Below are 23,157 nucleotides of genomic sequence, written 5' to 3' on the forward strand. Positions count from 1 at the left end.
CAATGCCGAGAGCTGGGCTCGAAGCCTCGAACCCAGCATATCCTGCGTTAGTGGCGAGCGCCTTGCCCACTGTGCCACTTAGCCGCCAACAGTAAATACATATTGAAGATTTAATTTTTTTGGACAATACTTTTTACAATTACTATTGTACCACGAATTACATCATCAACACGCGCCACGAATCACATCAACACAAACGTCATCAACGCGCGCCAGCTGTGTGTGATGATGCTCGCGCCATCCTAACCAGCGTGTGTTTGGTTTCTGCCTGACAGCCACTGAGCCGCTGCTACAATCATACTTTCTGTTTTCTTTTCTTCTACTAAGTGACATTTCTTTGGTGAGTCCGGGTTTAATATATTTCTATTCTGCTGAATCTCTGAACTGCTGGAAGGAAAACAAGTTCCTTGGTTAGTTAGCTTGGTGTCTCTTCGGAGGAGGCTAGCTTCAGGTAGCTGGGGGTGTGCACGGTTTCAGACTCTGTACCCCCCGCGGGTGGATGCTTATGGAAAACTGAGCTTTATTGCTCCCCAAAGCTTGCACTCGTGTGGTAATAATGGTGAAATATAAGAATAAGCCAACTATATCAGATCTGAACGCACAGCCGCCTCCACCCTCCTCATCAGCCTGCGCGGGGCTACGCGCTGGTTTAAAACGAACCGACCCATGGTTCACAGACACGTTTTTGTGCAGACGTGATTATTGTGCCACAGTTTCTCCGTGATGCCATTTAAAGTATAAGCGAGTTGATATCCCCAGTTAGCCAGTACAAGAACAAGCTACTAACGTTTGTCTGGCAACTGTTTGCTCTCTAGCTAGCAGCTTGCTAGCAGGCAAAGTTATGCTAACTTTAGCTCTATTGCTGCTCGTCTGACAGCCAACGTTAGCCTGGTGTGTGTGGACCACAACACGGATTTAGGTGTTGATTGATTGCATTGTTTGAAAATGTTATTAACAGATTGCAGAATTGGTACAATACAGTACGGCTCAATACACACAATTGTTAAGGGGATGCAAAACAGAGAAAGACTTTCGTCTTGTTTACATCAGGGTCCCCAATTTTCAATTCATAACATAATATGACATACATGACATACAGATAGACAGTACTGTCACATCTAGACATTTATGACATACCAGATCTACAAATATACAGTACTGTTTGTGGGTACAAAAAGAGTCTAAAAAGAGAGTATATACATTTGAGGGGGAAGAAACTGTACATTGGAGGAGGTTGGGTGGGTTCTAGATAACGTTACTAGAACCTTCAACCATACTTCTCAGTTGCTAGCTTGTGAGCTTATAGCAAGCTTAAAGTAATTTATAGCTCCCGTCATGATTATCAATAGTTGCAAGATCATTTGCTACTGCCAGTGCCAGACTAGCATAATAGCACATATTAACGTTAGTGTTTACTGTTTTGTCAGTGTATGGCTGTGACTGGTCTGGTGGATGAGTGCACCTGCTAACTAAGTATTATCATGCATGGGTGTTGTATATTGGGATTGCACGTGGTGCATAAATACACCAAGATGGGTACATTCTTGAATGGCAGTTGCTTTAAAAATGCATCAAATATCATCGTCATTGTCTTGCTGCACCTTCTACTAGTGTTGGGAGAGTTAACCAACGAAAGAGTCCATTTGACTCCTGCTTAGTCGACCCCAGGACTCGATTGGATCCAGAGAGACATGATGGCGAGGCATGTGACAGGTGGAAGCCTGTCCTACTGTAACTAATGCTGACTGACGTTGTAGCAACTAGCTGGTGAAAATACCATCGACCAGAAAACAAATGCTCTCTAATTGGGTGTTTGACGTAATGTAAAGACGGGACATGACGTTGAATTTTCATTGTCAATGTACACAAGGCAATTGAAATTTGTCTTTTCCTATATCCCTCCTAGTTACACATACACACATAGTCCTCATATCCATCCTATTTAGACATACACACAGTCCTTATATCCCTCCTAGTTACACACAGTCCTCATATCCCTCCTAGTTACACACAGTCCTCATATCCCTCCTAGTTACACACAGTCCTCATATCCCTCCTAGTTACACATACACAGTCCTCATATCCCTCCTAGTTACACAGTCCTCATATCCCTCCTAGTTACACAGTCCTCATATCCCTCCTAGTTACACACAGTCCTCATATTCCTCCTAGTTACACAGTCCTCATATCCCTCCTAGTTACACACACACAGTCCTCATATCCCTCCTAGTTACACACAGTCCTCATATCCCTCCTAGTTACACACAGTCCTCATATCCCTCCTAGTTACACACAGTCCTCATATCCCTCCTAGTTACACACAGTCCTCATATCCCTCCTAGTTACACACAGTCCTCATATCCCTTCTAGTTACACACAGTCCTCATATCCCTCCTAGAGTCCTAGTTACACACAGTCCTCATATCCCTCCTAGTTACACACAGTCCTCATATCCCTCCTAGTTACACATACACACAGTCATCATATCCCTACTAGTTACACACAGTCATCATATCCCTCCTAGTTACACACAGTCATCATATCCCTACTAGTTACACACAGTCATCATATCCCTACTAGTTACACACAGTCATCATATCCCTCCTAGTTACACACAGTCATCATATCCCTCCTAGTTACACACACATAGTCATCATATCCCTACTAGTTACACACAGTCATCATATCCCTCCTAGTTACACACAGTCATCATATCCCTCCTAGTTACACACACATAGTCATCATATCCCTCCTAGTTACACACACATAGTCATCATATCCCTCCTAGTTACACACACATAGTCATCATATCCCTCCTAGTTACACACACACACACAGTCCTCATATCCCTCCTAGTTACACATACACACACAGTCCCCCGCATATGCATTTCATCAGAGAGGTCAGAGTGCAGGGTTGCCTGCCGTGCAGGGCCTCCCTGGAGACGTTTTGGGGGTTCCGTGCCTTGCTCAAGGGCACTTAGGCAGAATGGTGGGCATCGTAGATATAATACCAGCCACCCTTCAGTCACCAGCACACAGTTGGAATACACCCTCCTGTCAGGGCTGGGGATCAAACCAAACCAGCAACCTTTCGGTTACTGGCCGTTGTGGCCGACCTCTTTACCACTAGGCCACCCTGCCTCCCATGGGTACCTAGCAGGCTTTTTATGACACTACCTTAATCGCACAGATGGTGCGAAGTTGCAACATTTTAGTCGATTGTTTATAAAGTGCAATGTTTATATTCCCAGCTCTGTTTACACAAGGCTTTTCCTCAAACTGAGTAGGGCTGAACGATTAATCGATTTTAAATCGAAACCGCGATTTGGAATGATGCAATTAGCAAATCACAAAAAAAAATACATCGCAATTTTTTTTTTCTTTTTTATTTAACCAGGAAGTCCCATTGAGATACAAGATCGGTTTGGGAGTGGGGGGTAAGGGGTTTTAGATTGTGTGTTGTGAAGTTTAGACTTCAGAGAGGGAGAGTAAAGTACAGAAAAAAGGTACCATTGGGTACCAGTATCAATTCCCTGGTCAAAAGAAACATTTTCAGGCTCGGTGTCCCGAAAAGACCCACGCGTAGGCCAGATGCAAGCCACATTTTACAATAAACCTCTGTGTGTAATCGCAAATTTAATCGCAATCGCAATTCGATTATTTCCCAAAATCGTCCAGCCCTAAAACTGAGCTATGCAATCTGAACATGTGACTGCAGGGCTGTACGCTGCGATGATATCGTCGCGAATTGCCCCTTTAATTGGCCGTTGCGATTGGTAAATATTATCTGGGGGCGGGCTTGCGAGTAGTGCTTTCAAGCCTTGGATTCGCATTTCACTCCTAAATTATCCAAGGCGTGTGATGCAGCGTTTCCGTTAGAACATATTCGTGCCGGTCTGGATGTCCTGCAAGATTTCTATCCCCGGACATATTCGAGAAATGCCGGTCAGCCTGGTTTTCCTTTTTACCGGCTGAATGCCACCATCGGCGCCAATGTTAACGTTAATATCGCCTAATCTATGTTTTAAATTATGGCTATGTGTCTAATCTGCCCATCGCATTATCAAAGACTATTTTCCAGTCGGTGCTGTCAAGGCTGTTTATCGCGTCGTTGCCGTTTCAGAGCAGTTAGAAAAGCCCCCGTTTTCAGATAAAAAACAGCTCTTTCTGGAGCATTCTATGAAAATAGTCTTTTAGTGGAATATTCCACAACGTTGATATTCGTCGGCCTTTTTATGAATCGTTTTCAAATAAACGCTAGATGATCAATATTATACGTGCACGCAAGCACATTACGGCCGCGCGCGGATAATCGCCCTGTTGATTTCCTCTCGGACTTTTAGTGAAACCGAAACAAGAAGACATTTCACAAAACAGCTTATAACTTCATCAAACTTACTCTGATTATCCTAACACTGATAACATAGAGTCCTTACCTGACATCAGATGGTATCCAACTGGTATATTCCAATTCCTGATCACCATTCGAAAAAATCGATACGTGTATGGATCCAACGCGATACTGTAGAACCTCATGATCAGCGGGGATCTGAGGTTCCAGAATGAACTGTGTCACTGGTAACCCTGGCTGGATCAGTGAACTGGAAAATGTGGATATAATGTCGCACCTCAGCCAGGAGAATTAAACTTTCCACTCGGGCCTGAACGCTCGACATTTCTGTTTCTGTTTTCTTTCACCACGGCATCAGCGGTCTCTGTGGTGGGCAGACAGACAGGCTCAAAAAAAGAAAGAAAAAAAGATTCACATCCGAGCGGCGCCATCCGCGCTTTATCAGCGTGAAGCAACATGTAATGATTGTTTTGTTCATCGCATAGGCTATTTAATTTGAGCCTATTTTAATACAATTCAAATAATAAAATTGTGCTTAGAGAAATTATTTTCACCGGACATTATGACCGGAGATATTTAAATATTCGGACTTCAACATATTTTGCCGGTCAAAAACCGGTAATTACCGGCTAACGGAAACGCTGGTGTGATGATGCGATGACGTCACTCACGCGAGCTGAGCAGTGAGCACTCAGCAGGTATGATCAGCGGGAACAATCGACTGAGCACTCACTCTGATAGACTGGCTGACTGTCTGATTTAGCTATGAAGAAAAGTAAAGTTAGTATTGCTTCATATTTTCGACGCGTTGTTCGACCTCCTATAGTGAGCCGAACTGAACTGAACTCAGACACACGGAGAGAGATGTGGCATCTGCTTCTCCTCCAGCCCTCTCGCACCCGTGGCTGTTGTAAACACTGGGACCTCGGTGAGCCTGCCAGCCGGCTAGCTACTGATAGCTATCAACAAATGCTCCAGTAAGTCTAGTAGTGCATGATAGCTTGCGTTAGCTTACTGTTCAAAACGAAACGTCCCATTAACCTGTTCCACCCCACGGCCACGGTACCGACCCCTTTTTGACATTATTATCATATATTAGTATTTTTATGAGTGCTGCAATAATTTAACGTTTTTAAAATCAAACGTTTTCAAGTATTATTATCACTACTATGTCACAAATACATGTAGAATGTAAAACGTTAGGTTGGCAATAGTTTAGCAATAGGTTAAAAGTGAGTTTATATCATTTTAAGTTTTTATTTTTCACTCGCGTTTTTGACGCTGAAGCGTAAATGGAAATGTTGAACCATGGGAATTGTAGTTTTTTTGCGGCCATTTTGAAGAGCGCATCGCCAGCTATCTGCCAGCGTCGGAATTTCTCAAAACTACACTTCCCATGGTCCGCTATGGTCGTTCAAAGTTAGGCATTCTGAATGAATCATATCAACAATTGTTATGATTCGCGATAATAAGCTACAAAAGGTAACGTTTTTGACAAATATTGAAACGCAGTCAGTTTCTCCACACTATTGTAATCATGTAGGAATAATTAGATCTGAAATTAGTTACAAAATGATTACACTGTGGGAGAAATAAAAAAGTACAGTCGATTACATTAAATATCTGTATATGTTATTATACATGCCTGGTGATACTATATCCAAATTGAACTCGGCCATTTGAAAGATACTATATGTATATATATATAAATGTGCGAATTGGCTATAATAAGGTAATGTATAAGCATATATTCTATATTCTATAATAATATTTCAAATTGCATTGGTCCGGATGGGAGAATTCAGTACTGTATATACAAAACCTTCAATTTTATCATCTTCCCTTTATTAATTTCCTTAGATCTTTTGTACACATGATCTCAAGAGGGTACTGAATTAGCTCAGTGGCAGTTTTTTAAGTTTGGTCATTATTATCATGGTTTTATTCACTGTCAAAGATGAAAAGAAAAATCATAATTCATATTTTCCTTTGTTTCATCAGAATTTAAGCAAGCCTAGTAATAGACACAATATTTCTGACACTGAGAATACATTCATTGAGGTCCATAGATGTTCCTAGATACCAAGAATATGCAAATAGCCCTTGTAGAAGTGGAGCAATATTCCATTTACCATAGGTATACATTTTATGCAGATTTCACCTGGGGTGGAACAGGTTTTAAACTAAATAGTTCAGATAGCTCCGTCCTGATATCAATGTCTTATAACACTGAGTCGATGCGTATTCGAGCTGAGGGCACGCTGAATATAGTCAATAGGGAGCAGCTGCAGCGCCGGAGAATCCTGGCCGTAGCTGGAGGCTACAGTATAGGGCCCAGCTGCAGCTCCGGAGAATCCTGGCCGTAGCTGGAGGCTACTCAGTACACACAGACAGTGGAGCTGGTTGCATATAGCGAGCATTTAGACTTGTTGCGTGGTGGCGATGTCTCGCAGATAATACAACTACAAGTATGATTATATAATATATATATTTTATTAAAAAAAAATTATATAAAAACAATCGATATAAATAATGGTAAAATTGTTATTTAAAAATTTGCCCCTAAAAAATATTTTTTGCCCCTAAAATTCTCATTTAGGGGCAAGTGTGCCCCTAGTGAAAAAGCTTAGCGTACAGCCCTGGACTGCACTTGGCTTTTTGGTCTTATAACCAGAGATTGGAAGCACGTAATAATAGGTCAAGCAGGGTTGTACACAAATCAACAGGTAGTGAACAAGCGTAAAAGAGATCCATAAGCTGGAGCAAAGCTGATTGTCTTTAGAAGGAACTAACATCCCAGCCTTATATCCGCCAATAAAAGCCAGATATGGTTAAAAAGATATAGATCATGATGTCTCCACACGCCCCTAGTAGGCCTATGTACCAAGGACTGGTGTCTCTACAGTAGGTCAGGATCTAATTGTAGTTTGTACCAAGGACTGGTGTCTCTACAGTAGGTCAGCCTGTAGTTTGTACCAAGGACTGGTGTCTCTACAGTAGGTCAGACTCTAACTGTAGTTTGTACCAAGGACTGGTGTCTCTACAGTAGGTCAGACTCTAACTGTAGTTTGTACCAAGGACTGGTGTCTCTACAGTAGGTCAGGATCTAATTGTAGTTTGTACCAAGGACTGGTGTCTCTACAGTAGGTCAGCCTCTAACTGTAGTTTGTACCAAGGACTGGTGTCTCTACAGTAGGTCAGCCTCTAATTGTAGTTTGTACCAAGGACTGGTGTCTCTACAGTAGGTCAGCCTCTAGTTGTAGTTTGTACCAAGGACTGGTGTCTCTACAGTAGGTCAGCTTCTAACTGTAGTTTGTACCAAGGACTGGTGTCTCTACAGTAGGTCAGCCTCTAATTGTAGTTTGTACCAAGGACTGGTGTCTCTACAGTAGGTCAGCCTCTAACTGTAGTTTGTACCAAGGACTGGTGTCTCTACAGTAGGTCAGACTCTAACTGTAGTTTGTACCAAGGACTGGTGTCTCTACAGTAGGTCAGCCTCTAACTGTAGTTTGTACCAAGGACTGGTGTCTCTACAGTAGGTCAGCCTCTAACTGTAGTTTGTACCAAGGACTGGTGTCTCTACAGTAGGTCAGCCTCTAACTGTAGTTTGTACCAAGGACTGGTGTCTCTACAGTAGGTCAGACTCTAACTGTAGTTTGTACCAAGGACTGGTGTCTCTACAGTAGGTCAGACTCTAACTGTAGTTTGTACCAAGGACTGGTGTCTCTACAGTAGGTCAGACTCTAACTGTAGTTTGTACCAAGGACTGGTGTCTCTACAGTAGGTCAGCCTCTAACTGTAGTTTGTACCAAGGACTGGTGTCTCTACAGTAGGTCAGACTCTAACTGTAGTTTGTACCAAGGACTGGTGTCTCTACAGTAGGTCAGCCTCTAACTGTAGTTTGTACCAAGGACTGGTGTCTCTACAGTAGGTCAGCCTGTAGTTTGTACCAAGGACTGGTGTCTCTACAGTAGGTCAGACTCTAACTGTAGTTTGTACCAAGGACTGGTGTCTCTACAGTAGGTCAGCCTCTAACTGTAGTTTGTACCAAGGACTGGTGTCTCTACAGTAGGTCAGCCTCTAACTGTAGTTTGTACCAAGGACTGGTGTCTCTACAGTAGGTCAGGCTCTAGTTGTAGTTTGTACCAAGGACTGGTGTCTCTACAGTAGGTCAGCCTCTAGTTGTAGTTTGTACCAAGGACTGGTGTCTCTACAGTAGGTCAGCCTCTAACTGTAGTTTGTACCAAGGACTGGTGTCTCTACAGTAGGTCAGGCTCTAGTTGTAGTTTGTACCAAGGACTGGTGTCTCTACAGTAGGTCAGGCTCTAGTTGTAGTTTGTACCAAGGACTGGTGTCTCTACAGTAGGTCAGGATCTAATTGTAGTTTGTACCAAGGACTGGTGTCTCTACAGTAGGTCAGGATCTAGTTGTAGTTTGTACCAAGGACTGGTGTCTCTACAGTAGGTCAGACTCTAACTGTAGTTTGTACCAAGGACTGGTGTCTCTACAGTAGGTCAGACTCTAATTGTAGTTTGTACCAAGGACTGGTGTCTCTACAGTAGGTCAGGATCTAATTGTAGTTTGTACCAAGGACTGGTGTCTCTACAGTAGGTCAGGCTCTAGTTGTAGTTTGTACCAAGGACTGGTGTCTCTACAGTAGGTCAGACTCTAACTGTAGTTTGTACCAAGGACTGGTGTCTCTACAGTAGGTCAGGATCTAATTGTAGTTTGTACCAAGGACTGGTGTCTCTACAGTAGGTCAGGCTCTAGTTGTAGTTTGTACCAAGGACTGGTGTCTCTACAGTAGGTCAGCCTCTAACTGTAGTTTGTACCAAGGACTGGTGTCTCTACAGTAGGTCAGCCTCTAGTTGTAGTTTGTACCAAGGACTGGTGTCTCTACAGTAGGTCAGCCTGTAGTTTGTACCAAGGACTGGTGTCTCTACAGTAGGTCAGCCTGTAGTTTGTACCAAGGACTGGTGTCTCTACAGTAGGTCAGCCTGTAGTTTGTACCAAGGACTGGTGTCTCTACAGTAGGTCAGCCTGTAGTTTGTACCAAGGACTGGTGTCTCTACAGTAGGTCAGACTCTAACTGTAGTTTGTACCAAGGACTGGTGTCTCTACAGTAGGTCAGACTCTAACTGTAGTTTGTACCAAGGACTGGTGTCTCTACAGTAGGTCAGGATCTAGTTGTAGTTTGTACCAAGGACTGGTGTCTCTACAGTAGGTCAGCCTCTAACTGTAGTTTGTACCAAGGACTGGTGTCTCTACAGTAGGTCAGACTCTAACTGTAGTTTGTACCAAGGACTGGTGTCTCTACAGTAGGTCAGCCTCTAACTGTAGTTTGTACCAAGGACTGGTGTCTCTACAGTAGGTCAGCCTCTAACTGTAGTTTGTACCAAGGACTGGTGTCTCTACAGTAGGTCAGCCTGTAGTTTGTACCAAGGACTGGTGTCTCTACAGTAGGTCAGACTCTAACTGTAGTTTGTACCAAGGACTGGTGTCTCTACAGTAGGTCAGCCTCTAACTGTAGTTTGTACCAAGGACTGGTGTCTCTACAGTAGGTCAGACTCTAGTTGTAGTTTGTACCAAGGACTGGTGTCTCTACAGTAGGTCAGCCTCTAATTGTAGTTTGTACCAAGGACTGGTGTCTCTACAGTAGGTCAGCCTCTAACTGTAGTTTGTACCAAGGACTGGTGTCTCTACAGTAGGTCAGGCTCTAGTTGTAGTTTGTACCAAGGACTGGTGTCTCTACAGTAGGTCAGCCTCTAGTTGTAGTTTGTACCAAGGACTGGTGTCTCTACAGTAGGTCAGCCTCTAACTGTAGTTTGTACCAAGGACTGGTGTCTCTACAGTAGGTCAGGCTCTAGTTGTAGTTTGTACCAAGGACTGGTGTCTCTACAGTAGGTCAGGCTCTAGTTGTAGTTTGTACCAAGGACTGGTGTCTCTACAGTAGGTCAGGATCTAATTGTAGTTTGTACCAAGGACTGGTGTCTCTACAGTAGGTCAGGATCTAGTTGTAGTTTGTACCAAGGACTGGTGTCTCTACAGTAGGTCAGGATCTAGTTGTAGTTTGTACCAAGGACTGGTGTCTCTACAGTAGGTCAGACTCTAACTGTAGTTTGTACCAAGGACTGGTGTCTCTACAGTAGGTCAGACTCTAATTGTAGTTTGTACCAAGGACTGGTGTCTCTACAGTAGGTCAGGATCTAATTGTAGTTTGTACCAAGGACTGGTGTCTCTACAGTAGGTCAGACTCTAACTGTAGTTTGTACCAAGGACTGGTGTCTCTACAGTAGGTCAGGATCTAATTGTAGTTTGTACCAAGGACTGGTGTCTCTACAGTAGGTCAGGCTCTAGTTGTAGTTTGTACCAAGGACTGGTGTCTCTACAGTAGGTCAGCCTCTAACTGTAGTTTGTACCAAGGACTGGTGTCTCTACAGTAGGTCAGGCTCTAGTTGTAGTTTGTACCAAGGACTGGTGTCTCTACAGTAGGTCAGCCTGTAGTTTGTACCAAGGACTGGTGTCTCTACAGTAGGTCAGTCTCTAACTGTAGTTTGTACCAAGGACTGGTGTCTCTACAGTAGGTCAGGATCTAATTGTAGTTTGTACCAAGGACTGGTGTCTCTACAGTAGGTCAGCCTGTAGTTTGTACCAAGGACTGGTGTCTCTACAGTAGGTCAGCCTGTAGTTTGTACCAAGGACTGGTGTCTCTACAGTAGGTCAGCCTGTAGTTTGTACCAAGGACTGGTGTCTCTACAGTAGGTCAGCCTGTAGTTTGTACCAAGGACTGGTGTCTCTACAGTAGGTCAGCCTCTAACTGTAGTTTGTACCAAGGACTGGTGTCTCTACAGTAGGTCAGACTCTAACTGTAGTTTGTACCAAGGACTGGTGTCTCTACAGTAGGTCAGACTCTAACTGTAGTTTGTACCAAGGACTGGTGTCTCTACAGTAGGTCAGGATCTAGTTGTAGTTTGTACCAAGGACTGGTGTCTCTACAGTAGGTCAGCCTCTAACTGTAGTTTGTACCAAGGACTGGTGTCTCTACAGTAGGTCAGACTCTAACTGTAGTTTGTACCAAGGACTGGTGTCTCTACAGTAGGTCAGCCTCTAACTGTAGTTTGTACCAAGGACTGGTGTCTCTACAGTAGGTCAGCCTCTAACTGTAGTTTGTACCAAGGACTGGTGTCTCTACAGTAGGTCAGCCTGTAGTTTGTACCAAGGACTGGTGTCTCTACAGTAGGTCAGACTCTAACTGTAGTTTGTACCAAGGACTGGTGTCTCTACAGTAGGTCAGCCTCTAACTGTAGTTTGTACCAAGGACTGGTGTCTCTACAGTAGGTCAGACTCTAGTTGTAGTTTGTACCAAGGACTGGTGTCTCTACAGTAGGTCAGCCTCTAATTGTAGTTTGTACCAAGGACTGGTGTCTCTACAGTAGGTCAGCCTCTAACTGTAGTTTGTACCAAGGACTGGTGTCTCTACAGTAGGTCAGGCTCTAGTTGTAGTTTGTACCAAGGACTGGTGTCTCTACAGTAGGTCAGCCTCTAGTTGTAGTTTGTACCAAGGACTGGTGTCTCTACAGTAGGTCAGCCTCTAACTGTAGTTTGTACCAAGGACTGGTGTCTCTACAGTAGGTCAGGCTCTAGTTGTAGTTTGTACCAAGGACTGGTGTCTCTACAGTAGGTCAGGCTCTAGTTGTAGTTTGTACCAAGGACTGGTGTCTCTACAGTAGGTCAGGATCTAATTGTAGTTTGTACCAAGGACTGGTGTCTCTACAGTAGGTCAGGATCTAGTTGTAGTTTGTACCAAGGACTGGTGTCTCTACAGTAGGTCAGGATCTAGTTGTAGTTTGTACCAAGGACTGGTGTCTCTACAGTAGGTCAGACTCTAACTGTAGTTTGTACCAAGGACTGGTGTCTCTACAGTAGGTCAGACTCTAATTGTAGTTTGTACCAAGGACTGGTGTCTCTACAGTAGGTCAGGATCTAATTGTAGTTTGTACCAAGGACTGGTGTCTCTACAGTAGGTCAGACTCTAACTGTAGTTTGTACCAAGGACTGGTGTCTCTACAGTAGGTCAGGATCTAATTGTAGTTTGTACCAAGGACTGGTGTCTCTACAGTAGGTCAGCCTCTAGTTGTAGTTTGTACCAAGGACTGGTGTCTCTACAGTAGGTCAGCCTCTAACTGTAGTTTGTACCAAGGACTGGTGTCTCTACAGTAGGTCAGGCTCTAGTTGTAGTTTGTACCAAGGACTGGTGTCTCTACAGTAGGTCAGCCTGTAGTTTGTACCAAGGACTGGTGTCTCTACAGTAGGTCAGTCTCTAACTGTAGTTTGTACCAAGGACTGGTGTCTCTACAGTAGGTCAGGATCTAATTGTAGTTTGTACCAAGGACTGGTGTCTCTACAGTAGGTCAGCCTGTAGTTTGTACCAAGGACTGGTGTCTCTACAGTAGGTCAGCCTGTAGTTTGTACCAAGGACTGGTGTCTCTACAGTAGGTCAGCCTGTAGTTTGTACCAAGGACTGGTGTCTCTACAGTAGGTCAGCCTGTAGTTTGTACCAAGGACTGGTGTCTCTACAGTAGGTCAGCCTCTAACTGTAGTTTGTACCAAGGACTGGTGTCTCTACAGTAGGTCAGCCTCTAACTGTAGTTTGTACCAAGGACTGGTGTCTCTACAGTAGGTCAGCCTCTAACTGTAGTTTGTACCAAGGACTGGTGTCTCTACAGTAGGTCAGCCTCTAACTGTAGTTTGTACCAAGGACTGGTGTCTCTACAGTAGGTCAGGATCTAATTGTAGTTTGTACCAAGGACTGGTGTCTCTACAGTAGGTCAGACTCTAACTATAGTTTGTACCAAGGACTGGTGTCTCTATACAGTAGGGCTGCACGATTAATCGAAGAAAATCTCGATTCATAGACCTATGCAATCTCATTTCTAAATTATGACGATATCTTTTTTTAAGTAAACACTTTTTTTCTTTTTAACTTTTTACTTAACTTTTTTAAATGATGACAATTCTGACTTGAGTTATTTTGTATGTTACGAGAGACTTTTAAGTTTAAGTCAAGCACTTTGATATATGTTATATGTTGTCTGTTTAAGAAAGAGTGCAATAAATGATTTTATTGAAGAAATAAGAATCGTGTAAGAGAATCGTGATCTCAATTCTTAGAGAGAAAAATCGTGATTCACATTTTAGCAAGAATCGTGCAGCCCTACTATACAGTAGGTCAGGCTCTAGTTGTAGTTTGTACCAAGGACTGGTGTCTCTACAGCAGGGCTATTCAACTGGCGGCCCGCGGGCCAGATCCGGCCCGCGGGATGATGCTGACCGGCCCGCCAAAGATTACATGATAATAAATTTTTTTTTTTTTTTTTTTTTTTTTTTACTTTTTTCTTTTCATGTCAACGTTAACACGCACAATTGAGCCAAAAGTCACTCAATTAATGACAGATTTCATTGATAAATTGAGGGAAAACTTTGCAAGTCGATTTGATGAATTTGACATGTCCAGAGAATTGATGCATTTTGTGAGCAACCCATTTGCCAATGTAGCTGCTATTTCCACAAAAGGACAAGAGTTCCTTGCATCACTTCACATTGATGAAGGTCTCCTGCAACTTGAAATAATTGACATGCAAGCATCATCTGCTCTGAAGCAGGCACTTGAGAATGAATCCACCACAACATTTTGGATAAAGTGTATTCATGTCAAGACATTCCCCAAAATAAAAACGCTGGCAATATCTGTGCTAACAATGTTTGGCTCAACATACACCTGTGAATCCAGTTTCTCTCACATGAATGCCATTAAAACAAGCAACCGTGCCTCCTTGACAAATGAGCATTTGCATCACTGTTTGCGGGTAGCCCTCACTTCCTATGAACCCTCTTTCTCTGCCATTGCCCAGTCAAAGAAGTGCAATCGCTCTCATTAGATGTGTGTATGTAGGCTAGGCCTGTCTGCCCCCCACCACCCTGCTGTTTGAGAGTTAAGAGTGGACAATAAGTGCTAATAAGATGCTGTGATTTGCTGTTGTTGCACAGACATGAAGCACTTTTTCATAAGCTCAGCTGCACTATAAATGTGTTTTTTTGTTCAAGTGTTGATGTTAGAATGTTCAGATGCACATCATGCACTTGTTTGTTTTTTATTTTATTTTTATATTGAAATGTTGAAGAGGAGATGTTGCAGTTGTTGCACAGTCATAAATGAAGCACTTTTTGCAGGAGATGTTGCAGATGTGGCACATAAATGAAGCACTTTTTTTGAAAAGTATACTACTTTTGCAATGTAGTTAAATAAAAGTTGTGAAAATGTGGTTGCGTGTTGTGTCAAGTGTACATATATTCATAGCACGGGGAGGCGCCGTGGCAGTCCGGCCCCTGGCCCCTTGGGTTTCTGACAATGTGGCCCCCTGAACAATTTAGTTGAATAGCCCTGCTCTACAGTATACAGGTCAGGCTCTACCCGTAGTTTGTACCAAGGACTCCATGTCTTAAACCGGTACTGTGGGAGCATTTTGGATATCTGAATGACCAGGATATTGGTGAAGACAGAGATCCAACATGCAGACAAAAAGTGACTGCAGACTAAAGGGATGCACCGATCCGATATTGATAATTGTTAATTTTAAATATATATATATATATATTTTTTATTATAATATAATATAATAAGAAATAAAATAAGAAATAACAATTCAGTACATTTATATCTATGTGTTAATTAGGGCTGCAACGATTAGTCGACATAATCGACGACGTCGATTATAAAAAATCGTCGACGAGAAATTGTTGCGTCGATTAGTCATTAAAAAAAAAAAAAAAAAAAAAAAACTTTATTTATTTTTTTTTTTTTTTTTTGTGCACTACCTATCTTTGTGAGAGTGGCTTCTCAGAGTTCCAGACAACATCATAACATGATGATCCCATAGCAAATTTTGGACATTGAAAACATTGTTCCCCTGCAGGAGATGATGATCAGACTAGACACACAATACATTACACACGCACTCCTCTCACTCACACACAGCGATCAGAGTAAGACACACACATACACACTCCTCTCACTCACACACAGCGATCAGAGTAAGACACACACACATACACACTCCTCTCACTCACACACAGCGATCAGAGTAAGACACACACACATTCACACTCCTCTCTCACACACAGCGATCAGAGTAAGACACACACACATTCACACTCCTCTCACTCACACACAGCGATCAGAGTAAGACACACACACATACACACTCCTCTCACTCACACACAGCGATCAGAGTAAGACACACACACATACACACTCCTCTCACTCACACACAGCGATCAGAGTAAGACACACACACATTCACACTCCTCTCACTCACACACAGCGATCAGAGTAAGACACACACACATACACACTCCTCTCACTCACACACAGCGATCAGAGTAAGACACACACACATTCACACTCCTCTCTCTCACACACAGCGATCAGAGTAAGACACACACATTCACACTCCTCTCACTCACACACAGCGATCAGAGTAAGACACACACACATTCACACTCCTCTCACTCACACACAGCGATCAGAGTAAGACACACACACATACACACTCCTCTCACTCACACACAGCGATCAGAGTAAGACACACACATTCACACTCCTCTCACTCACACACAGCGATCAGAGTAAGACACACACACAAATTACACAGTACACACCTCTCACTCACACAGCGATCAGAGTAAGACACACACACAAATTACACAGTACACACACTCCTCTCACTCACACAGCGATCAGAGTAAGACACACACACATACACACACACACGGACTCCTCTCACACACAGCAAACAAAAGTTATTTAAAGTACACTTCCACTTTAATTTGTATTATTTAATTTATTTATCTTGTTATGAGTGATTGCTGTATTGTTCTTCAAATACATTTTCATTTAAAGTGGCTTAAAGATCCAAATTCAAATGTTTCATGAGTCATTATTTTAATTTGCTATGGGATCATCATGTTATGATGTTGTAGTTTGGTCCTGACAAGAGTCTCAAAGTCTGGGGTGATGGTAGACAAGCAACTCTGAGGTCATGCTCAATGTCCAATCTGTTCCTCTGCTCTGTCTTCAGCTGGACCAGAGCTGAGAAGCCACTTTCACAAAGATAGGTAATTATAAAAAAAAAAAAAAAAAAAAAAAAAAAAAAAATTGTTGTTGTTTACATTGGTTTTCGATTAGTCGACTAATCGAAAAAATAATCGGCAGATTAGTCGACTACCAAATTAGTCATTAGTTGCAGCCCTAGTGTTAATAATTTGTTACATTTTGTTTCACTAAGTTAGGAAAGTAATGTTTTAAGTCAAGCCTGATGTTGCCTTGCACAAAAGAATGATCCCAGTCTCTTCCAATCAGTGAGGCATACAGTTTATTAATTGAACAATGTGTATATCGGATCGGTACTCAGTAGGGATGGGTACCTTTCACATTTGAACCGATACGGTACCGGTACCTGTGAATCGATACCGGTACCCAACGGTACCTTTTTTCTGTACTTTAGTCTCAAGAAATTTAATTGACCTACCTCAGTCGTGAAAAAAAATATCCAAACTTCAAATAACTACAATTTCGACCGTTTTCGGCTTGCCATTACTCCGACTGCTTTGTTGTTGAATCAAGTCAAATCCTAGGTAAGCATATATTGTGCGTGTGAATGTTGACATGAAAAGAAAAATGGTAAAAAAAAGTAAAAATACCCGATACCCTAAGCCAGGGCACGAAATTTACTTTTTGACTCACCGGCCAGTGGCGGGTAGATGGGAAGAATCTACCCGCCAAGCATATTTCTTACCTGCCAAATTATTTTTGATAAAAAAAAATATATATATATATTTTATAATTTTTTTTAATAAAATATATATTATATAATCATACTTGTAGTTGTATTATCTGCGAGACATCGCCACCAAAATGCTCGCTATCTGCAAACAGCTCCACTGTCTGTGTGTATACTCGAGTAGCCTCCAGCTTCAGCAAGGATTCTCCGGCGCTGCAGCTGGACCCTATACTCTACATTCAGCATGCAAGGATTCTCCGGCGCTGCAGCTGGACCCTATTGGTATAACGTTACGGTTCTTTGGTCAAATCACATTCAGCAAGCCCTCAGCTAGAATACGCATTGAATCAATGTTATAATACATTGATATCAGGAGCTATCTGTAGCTACTGCTAGCCCGCTAGATAATGTTAACACAATTTAGTTTACTGGGACATATAGATCTAACGTGAGCTAGCTAACGTGAGCTAGCTAACGTGAGCTAGCTAACGAGGGAACGGAGGTATTATGCACTCGAGTCGACTATTGCTGGAGCATTTGTTGATATCAGCAGCTATCAGTAGCTAGCCAGCTAGATACCGTTAGACAATGCCTCGTCATGTATTAAACTAAAAGTGAATAGTTGACTGGGTCATTGTTTAAACAGTAACGGTAGCTCATGGAGGTCCGCTCTAGACTAGAGCAGACTGCCTCTGTGTTGATACGAGCAGAAGCCAATAGTATCCCGCTGCAGGGCTGGGCGGATATGACTCGTTGCCACGTTTTTTTTCAAAATAAGTGTATCATACGAACCGAATGTTGCTAACTGCCGGAGCCATCGATATTATGACTGGAGCTGCGCTTGGGGCGGAAATGAGACCCGCACAGGATTTTCAAAATAAGAGTATCCTTATGAACTACACGCCACACGGCGGGCAGACCTCTCAGTGGCACGCGCCAAACGTAAAAACTGACCCCCAATGCGGGTGGCGGGCTCTAATTTCGCCCCCTGCCCTAAGCCCAGGGCCCTCATTTATCAACAATGCTTAGAAAGTGTTCTATTTTCGTTCTTAAGCACAGAATTTAGAATGTATGTACGTACAGAAAAATCAGGATTTATCACACGTGCGTACACAGGTTCTACGCACACTCCGTGTTGATAAATACCATTTGTTCTGCGCTCGTGCACGATCTTAAGTATTTGCATATAGAACTGCCCGTAATTAACCATATACTGTAATGAAACACCCCCATGAAAAGTGGACTAAGCCGAGCGAAGCGTGTTATGGGAGAAATACGCGACAGGCTGACAGACATGTACACGTACAGTGATGTCGGATATGATATCTATTAACACATTCGGGGCCATTTGGATCCGTCTAATCTCACTCTATACGGCCAGCAAATCAAAACAAACTTTCATTGTGCGTGAGGCTGTTTGTAGAGCTAAATCTATACTTTATAGTATTGCTATCTGTCCATTCTCATTGTCAATTGACACTATAAACCATCCCTTCAAAATGGCTTAAAGAAATAATTTTTTCATCAATATGTTCCGATTTTATAGCGTCTTGAATATAAGCGTTATATGGGATTGGTCTGGTATATTTCCTGCAAAACGAGATACAGGCTGCTAAGCTAATAACGTTAAATCGAATGGCGTTTCGGCCCTACAGAAGCTAGAGCTAAAAATCTAAATGCATTTGATCGATATCATGTTCCACCATGAATGCATGAAAGGGGGGGGGGGCGGGGGACGTCGGTTCTGATTATTGATTACCAATAACCTGATCAGCGTGTAATTTACGTGAAAAAGATGTTACCTGTGGCCGGTTGGACTGCAAAAAGGATTTTCCAGTTATCGATCGCCATCTGCAGGGCTGTACACTGCGACGAGATGATCGCGAATTGCCCCTTTAACACTTTGGGTGCCATGGGTTAAATTCATGATATACCATAGATTGCCAGCTCTATTTGTCTATGGAGAAGTACCCCTTCTTTGCATGGCTATAACTTTTTAAATTCTATTGCTACATTGCCATTATTAGGGCCCATTCAAAGTCCTATATGTATTGTTCATTGTGTAGCAACGTTAAACTTTTTCATTCACATATTCATAGTAAAGTATGGTCTAATGTATAAGTATGTTTTCATCTCTTTCTGCAGCTTTCTCCAGAACGTGATCTATAGCCCCAAATGCATTATATTGATGATGAAATACAGTTTGATGGCAATCGGGGCGATATAAAAAATTTCAATTGGACGTACTTCTAGAATGATCTACGTATGATCTGATGATGACCGGATGGGCGGGGGATCGCTTATAATTCCGTGGGCAGCGTTATATCATTAATCTAGTGTGGGTCATATGTTCATCATAACAGTTTATATGGAACACATTCAAAAATAATGCTGAATCTTACCGGATCTTCCTCGCGCCGTTGGACGATCAGCGTGGTGTAGACCGTTTTCGATTATGGGATGTTTATCCTGATGAACCATTTCCAGCTTGTATAATACTATATACGTCCAAATCATGTTGTTTATCGAGTTATTGGCAATGGATCGCTATATATTGTGACGAGCCAGAGTGCCGGCAGCCAAACCGAGTGCCCGGAAGTAATATGGCCGACCAGCACAACCTCCACAGCACTTCCTATTTGGCGATTGCGCAGATCGGCCACCAGATGGCGCTCCTGAACCGCCAGAGAGCTCAGTGGGTCCTCCTGGTGGATCTCAGGCCAGCGGAGGGGAAATATGAATCCGATCACAGATTTTTGAAATATTGATATTAAAGACGCTGTAAAGCGTCCTTCGGCAACTTGAGCATGGCCGGGAATGACGCTGTAAAGCGTTTCCCGGCAGTTAAAGTGTTAACCCTTTCTCTGCCACGCTTATATCCATCCTTATACCATCCTCTGCCAGCTCTATTTGTCTATGGAGATGTTCCCCTTCTTTGCAGGGCTATAACTTTTTAAATTGTATTGCTAAATTGACATTATTATGGCCCATTCAACGTCAAGTAGGGCTGCAACGATTAGTCGACGATGTCGATTATGAAAAATCGGCGACGAGATATTGTTGCGTCGATTAGTCATTAAAAAAAATTATAATTTTTTTTTGCACTACCTATCTTTGTGAAAGTGACTTCTCAGCTCTGGTCCAGCCAGCTGAAGACTTCTTAGCTTAACATAACAGACCGACAGTAAGTTTGGGGGAACTAATGGGATAACTGGGGATGTTGTTTGGTCCCGACAAGAGTCTCAAAGCAACTCTGAGGTCATGCTCAATGTCCAATCTGTTCCTCTGCTCTGTCTTCAGCTGGACCAGAGCTGAGAAGCCACTTTCACAAAGATTGGTAGTGAAAAAAAAAGAAAAAAAAATATATATATATTTTTTTTATATATAATTGTTTTTCGATTAGTCGACTAATCGAAAAAATAATCGACAGATTAGTCGACTACCAAAATAGTCATTAGTTGCAGCCCTAACGTCAAGTATCTATCGTTTAGGATGTAGCAACGTTCTACTTTTTCATTCACATATTCATACTAAAATACGGTCTAAAGTATAAATATGTTTTTTATGTGTTCTGCAGAACGTGAGTTATAGCCATAAATACATATATTAGATCATCAAATGTAGTTTCATACCGATTGACGTCAGATAAAAAATTTCAATTGTAGAAGGTAGTGATGCACGATATATCGGCCGCCGATATAATATCGGCCGATATGGCCGTTTTTTTACACATCGGTATCGGTCCGATATCAAGATAGGACCGATAGTAAGACTTTTTTTTTTTTTTTTTTTTTTTTTTACATGTTTTGGCCTTAAATATTTTCAAAATATCAGTCATTTCTGAAAATAAGTTACAAAAGTAAAAAAAAATTATGCGTTTTGGAAAATAGCTCTTTATTTGATTATCATAAAGTGTTTTCTATACAGAGATATCGACATCGGTAAATATCGGTATCGGCCAGAACAGCAATATTAATATCGGTTATTGGTATCGGCCACAATTTTCACATCGGTGCATCACTAGTACAAGGTCCTAAACGTCATGCCTCATCATCTGCTGGTGACCGGGGGGGGGGGGGGGGGGGGCCACGTTAAATCATTTATGTAGTAATGGGTCATATATTGATCAGAGCAGTTTGTATCGAAAATAATAATCAAACACGCTGAAACTCACCGCAGCTTCCTCTGACCGTTGGGTGATCAGCGTGGAGCAGAAAGATCGCTATTATGGGATGTTGATATATGCGATCCATTTCCAGGTTGTATAATACTATATACGTCCAAATCATGTTGTTTATCGAGTTATTGGCAACGGATCGCTATCCAGTGTATCAAGCTGGAGTCCCGCTAGCGATAGCGAGTGGCCGGACGAAATATGGGTGAGCACCACTTCCGGCCGCTCACTTCCGGTTTTGGCGATTCGCCGATCGGCCACCAGATGGCGGTCTTGAACCGTTGGAGAGTTGAGAGGAGATCAACAGCAAGTCTCAAGTCTCCATGACAGATTTTTGAAATATTGATCTCAAAGACGCTGTACGACGTCATTGGCAGATTAAGCATGGCGAGCAATGACGTCTAAAGTCGTCCTTGGCGATTAAAGGGTTAATGGAAACTATTTTGGGGCTTAGTTAGCAGCTGGTTTAGGTTTTTACTTGTGCGTACAGGGATGGGTGGTGATCTCAAGGATATGAAGCGTGTTAAGTAGGGGTGGGAATCACCAGTTTCATCAACCAGGGAACAAACTTAACTTTTTGACTTACCAGCCGGGCAGATTTTTTACCAGCCAAAAATCCAATTAGTATTTATATTGTAACGTTTGGCTACTTTAAATCATTGAACAGAGAGAGAGAGAGAGGTAGATAGATAGATAGATAGATAGATAGATAGATAGATAGATAGATAGAGAGAGAAGGCAGGCCTGAAAACCTACCTGTTCAAAAAGGCCTTTGACTGTTAGCTTTTTATTTTAATTTTATTGCGCTTTTGTTTTTAAATTGTCTGTTTATACTATGTTTTTAATTAACTATGTTCTATTTTTATCTTATTTTTATTCTATATTTTATTTTTATTTTATTTGTTTTACTAATAACTATTTTATTTCAATTTTTTTAACTGTTTTAACCATGTAGTGTAGCACTTTGGGATCCCAGTGAACAAAAAGTGCATTACAAATCCAATCTATTATTATTATTATTATTATTATGTGTGGCTGCCGCCCTGGCGGCCATCTGTGCTCTACTGAGTGCACCTTTTTTCTAGTCTAGAGAGAGAGCGCTGATTCTCCGTAGCTGAGCAAGGTTGCATTTTGTCAACACAAGTTGGAACCCTGGAGGAAGCGATATAAGGAAACGAATTGCCAATAAATGTGAAGTTATCTTTGAACCTGTTGCAGGGAATATGCCTCCACATATTTGGTCAAATCAAATGCGAAATAGTAAAATATCAGAGCACAATCAAAAACGCGATTGCAGGGTTTTCTTGTAGGCTAAAGAACGGGTGATGTAAGATGCGTCTCATGTTACAAACTTGACCTCGTGAGCAGAGCGCATCTCATTTACATTTAAAGGTTCATTGTTTGTAAACATTAGAACACACACACACACACACACACACACACACACACACACACACACACACACACACACACACACACACACACACACACACACACACACAGTTTCAACTCACCACCGCCACATCATATTGACGACCCATTACCTGCCGGCCGAGGTAGATGCATGCAGTGTATTTTGTTAGCCGCCAGGTGGCGGGCAGACCTTAAATTCTAATCGCCAAACAATAAATCTACAAGCCAGTGGCGCTGGGAGTCTAACTATTTTGTACCCTGTTCATCACGATACGATATCGATTCTTTGGACAACGATACGATATTTTCCGATATCACAAAGTCTGCCACGATACGATTCGATTCAGGTGCCTGCGATCGATATGAGACGATATTATA

At 42.2% G+C, this 23,157-nt stretch overlaps 1 protein-coding gene across 1 annotated transcript in view; it reads left to right on the forward strand.

The window, feature by feature from the left end:
* The first annotated feature begins 216 nt into the window (after positions 1–216).
* ipo11 (importin 11) overlaps positions 217–23,157 on the forward strand; it is a 577,792-nt gene continuing 554,851 nt past the window's right edge. Inside the window, exon 1 of the mRNA XM_084323169.1 lies at positions 217–340. The gene's annotated coding sequence lies outside the window, so the exon portion shown is untranslated. The remainder of the gene's footprint in view (positions 341–23,157) is intronic.

Source organism: Notolepis coatsorum (genome assembly GCF_963971535.1).
Source record: "Notolepis coatsorum genome assembly, chromosome: 10".
Taxonomy (NCBI): domain Eukaryota; kingdom Metazoa; phylum Chordata; class Actinopteri; order Aulopiformes; family Paralepididae; genus Notolepis; species Notolepis coatsorum.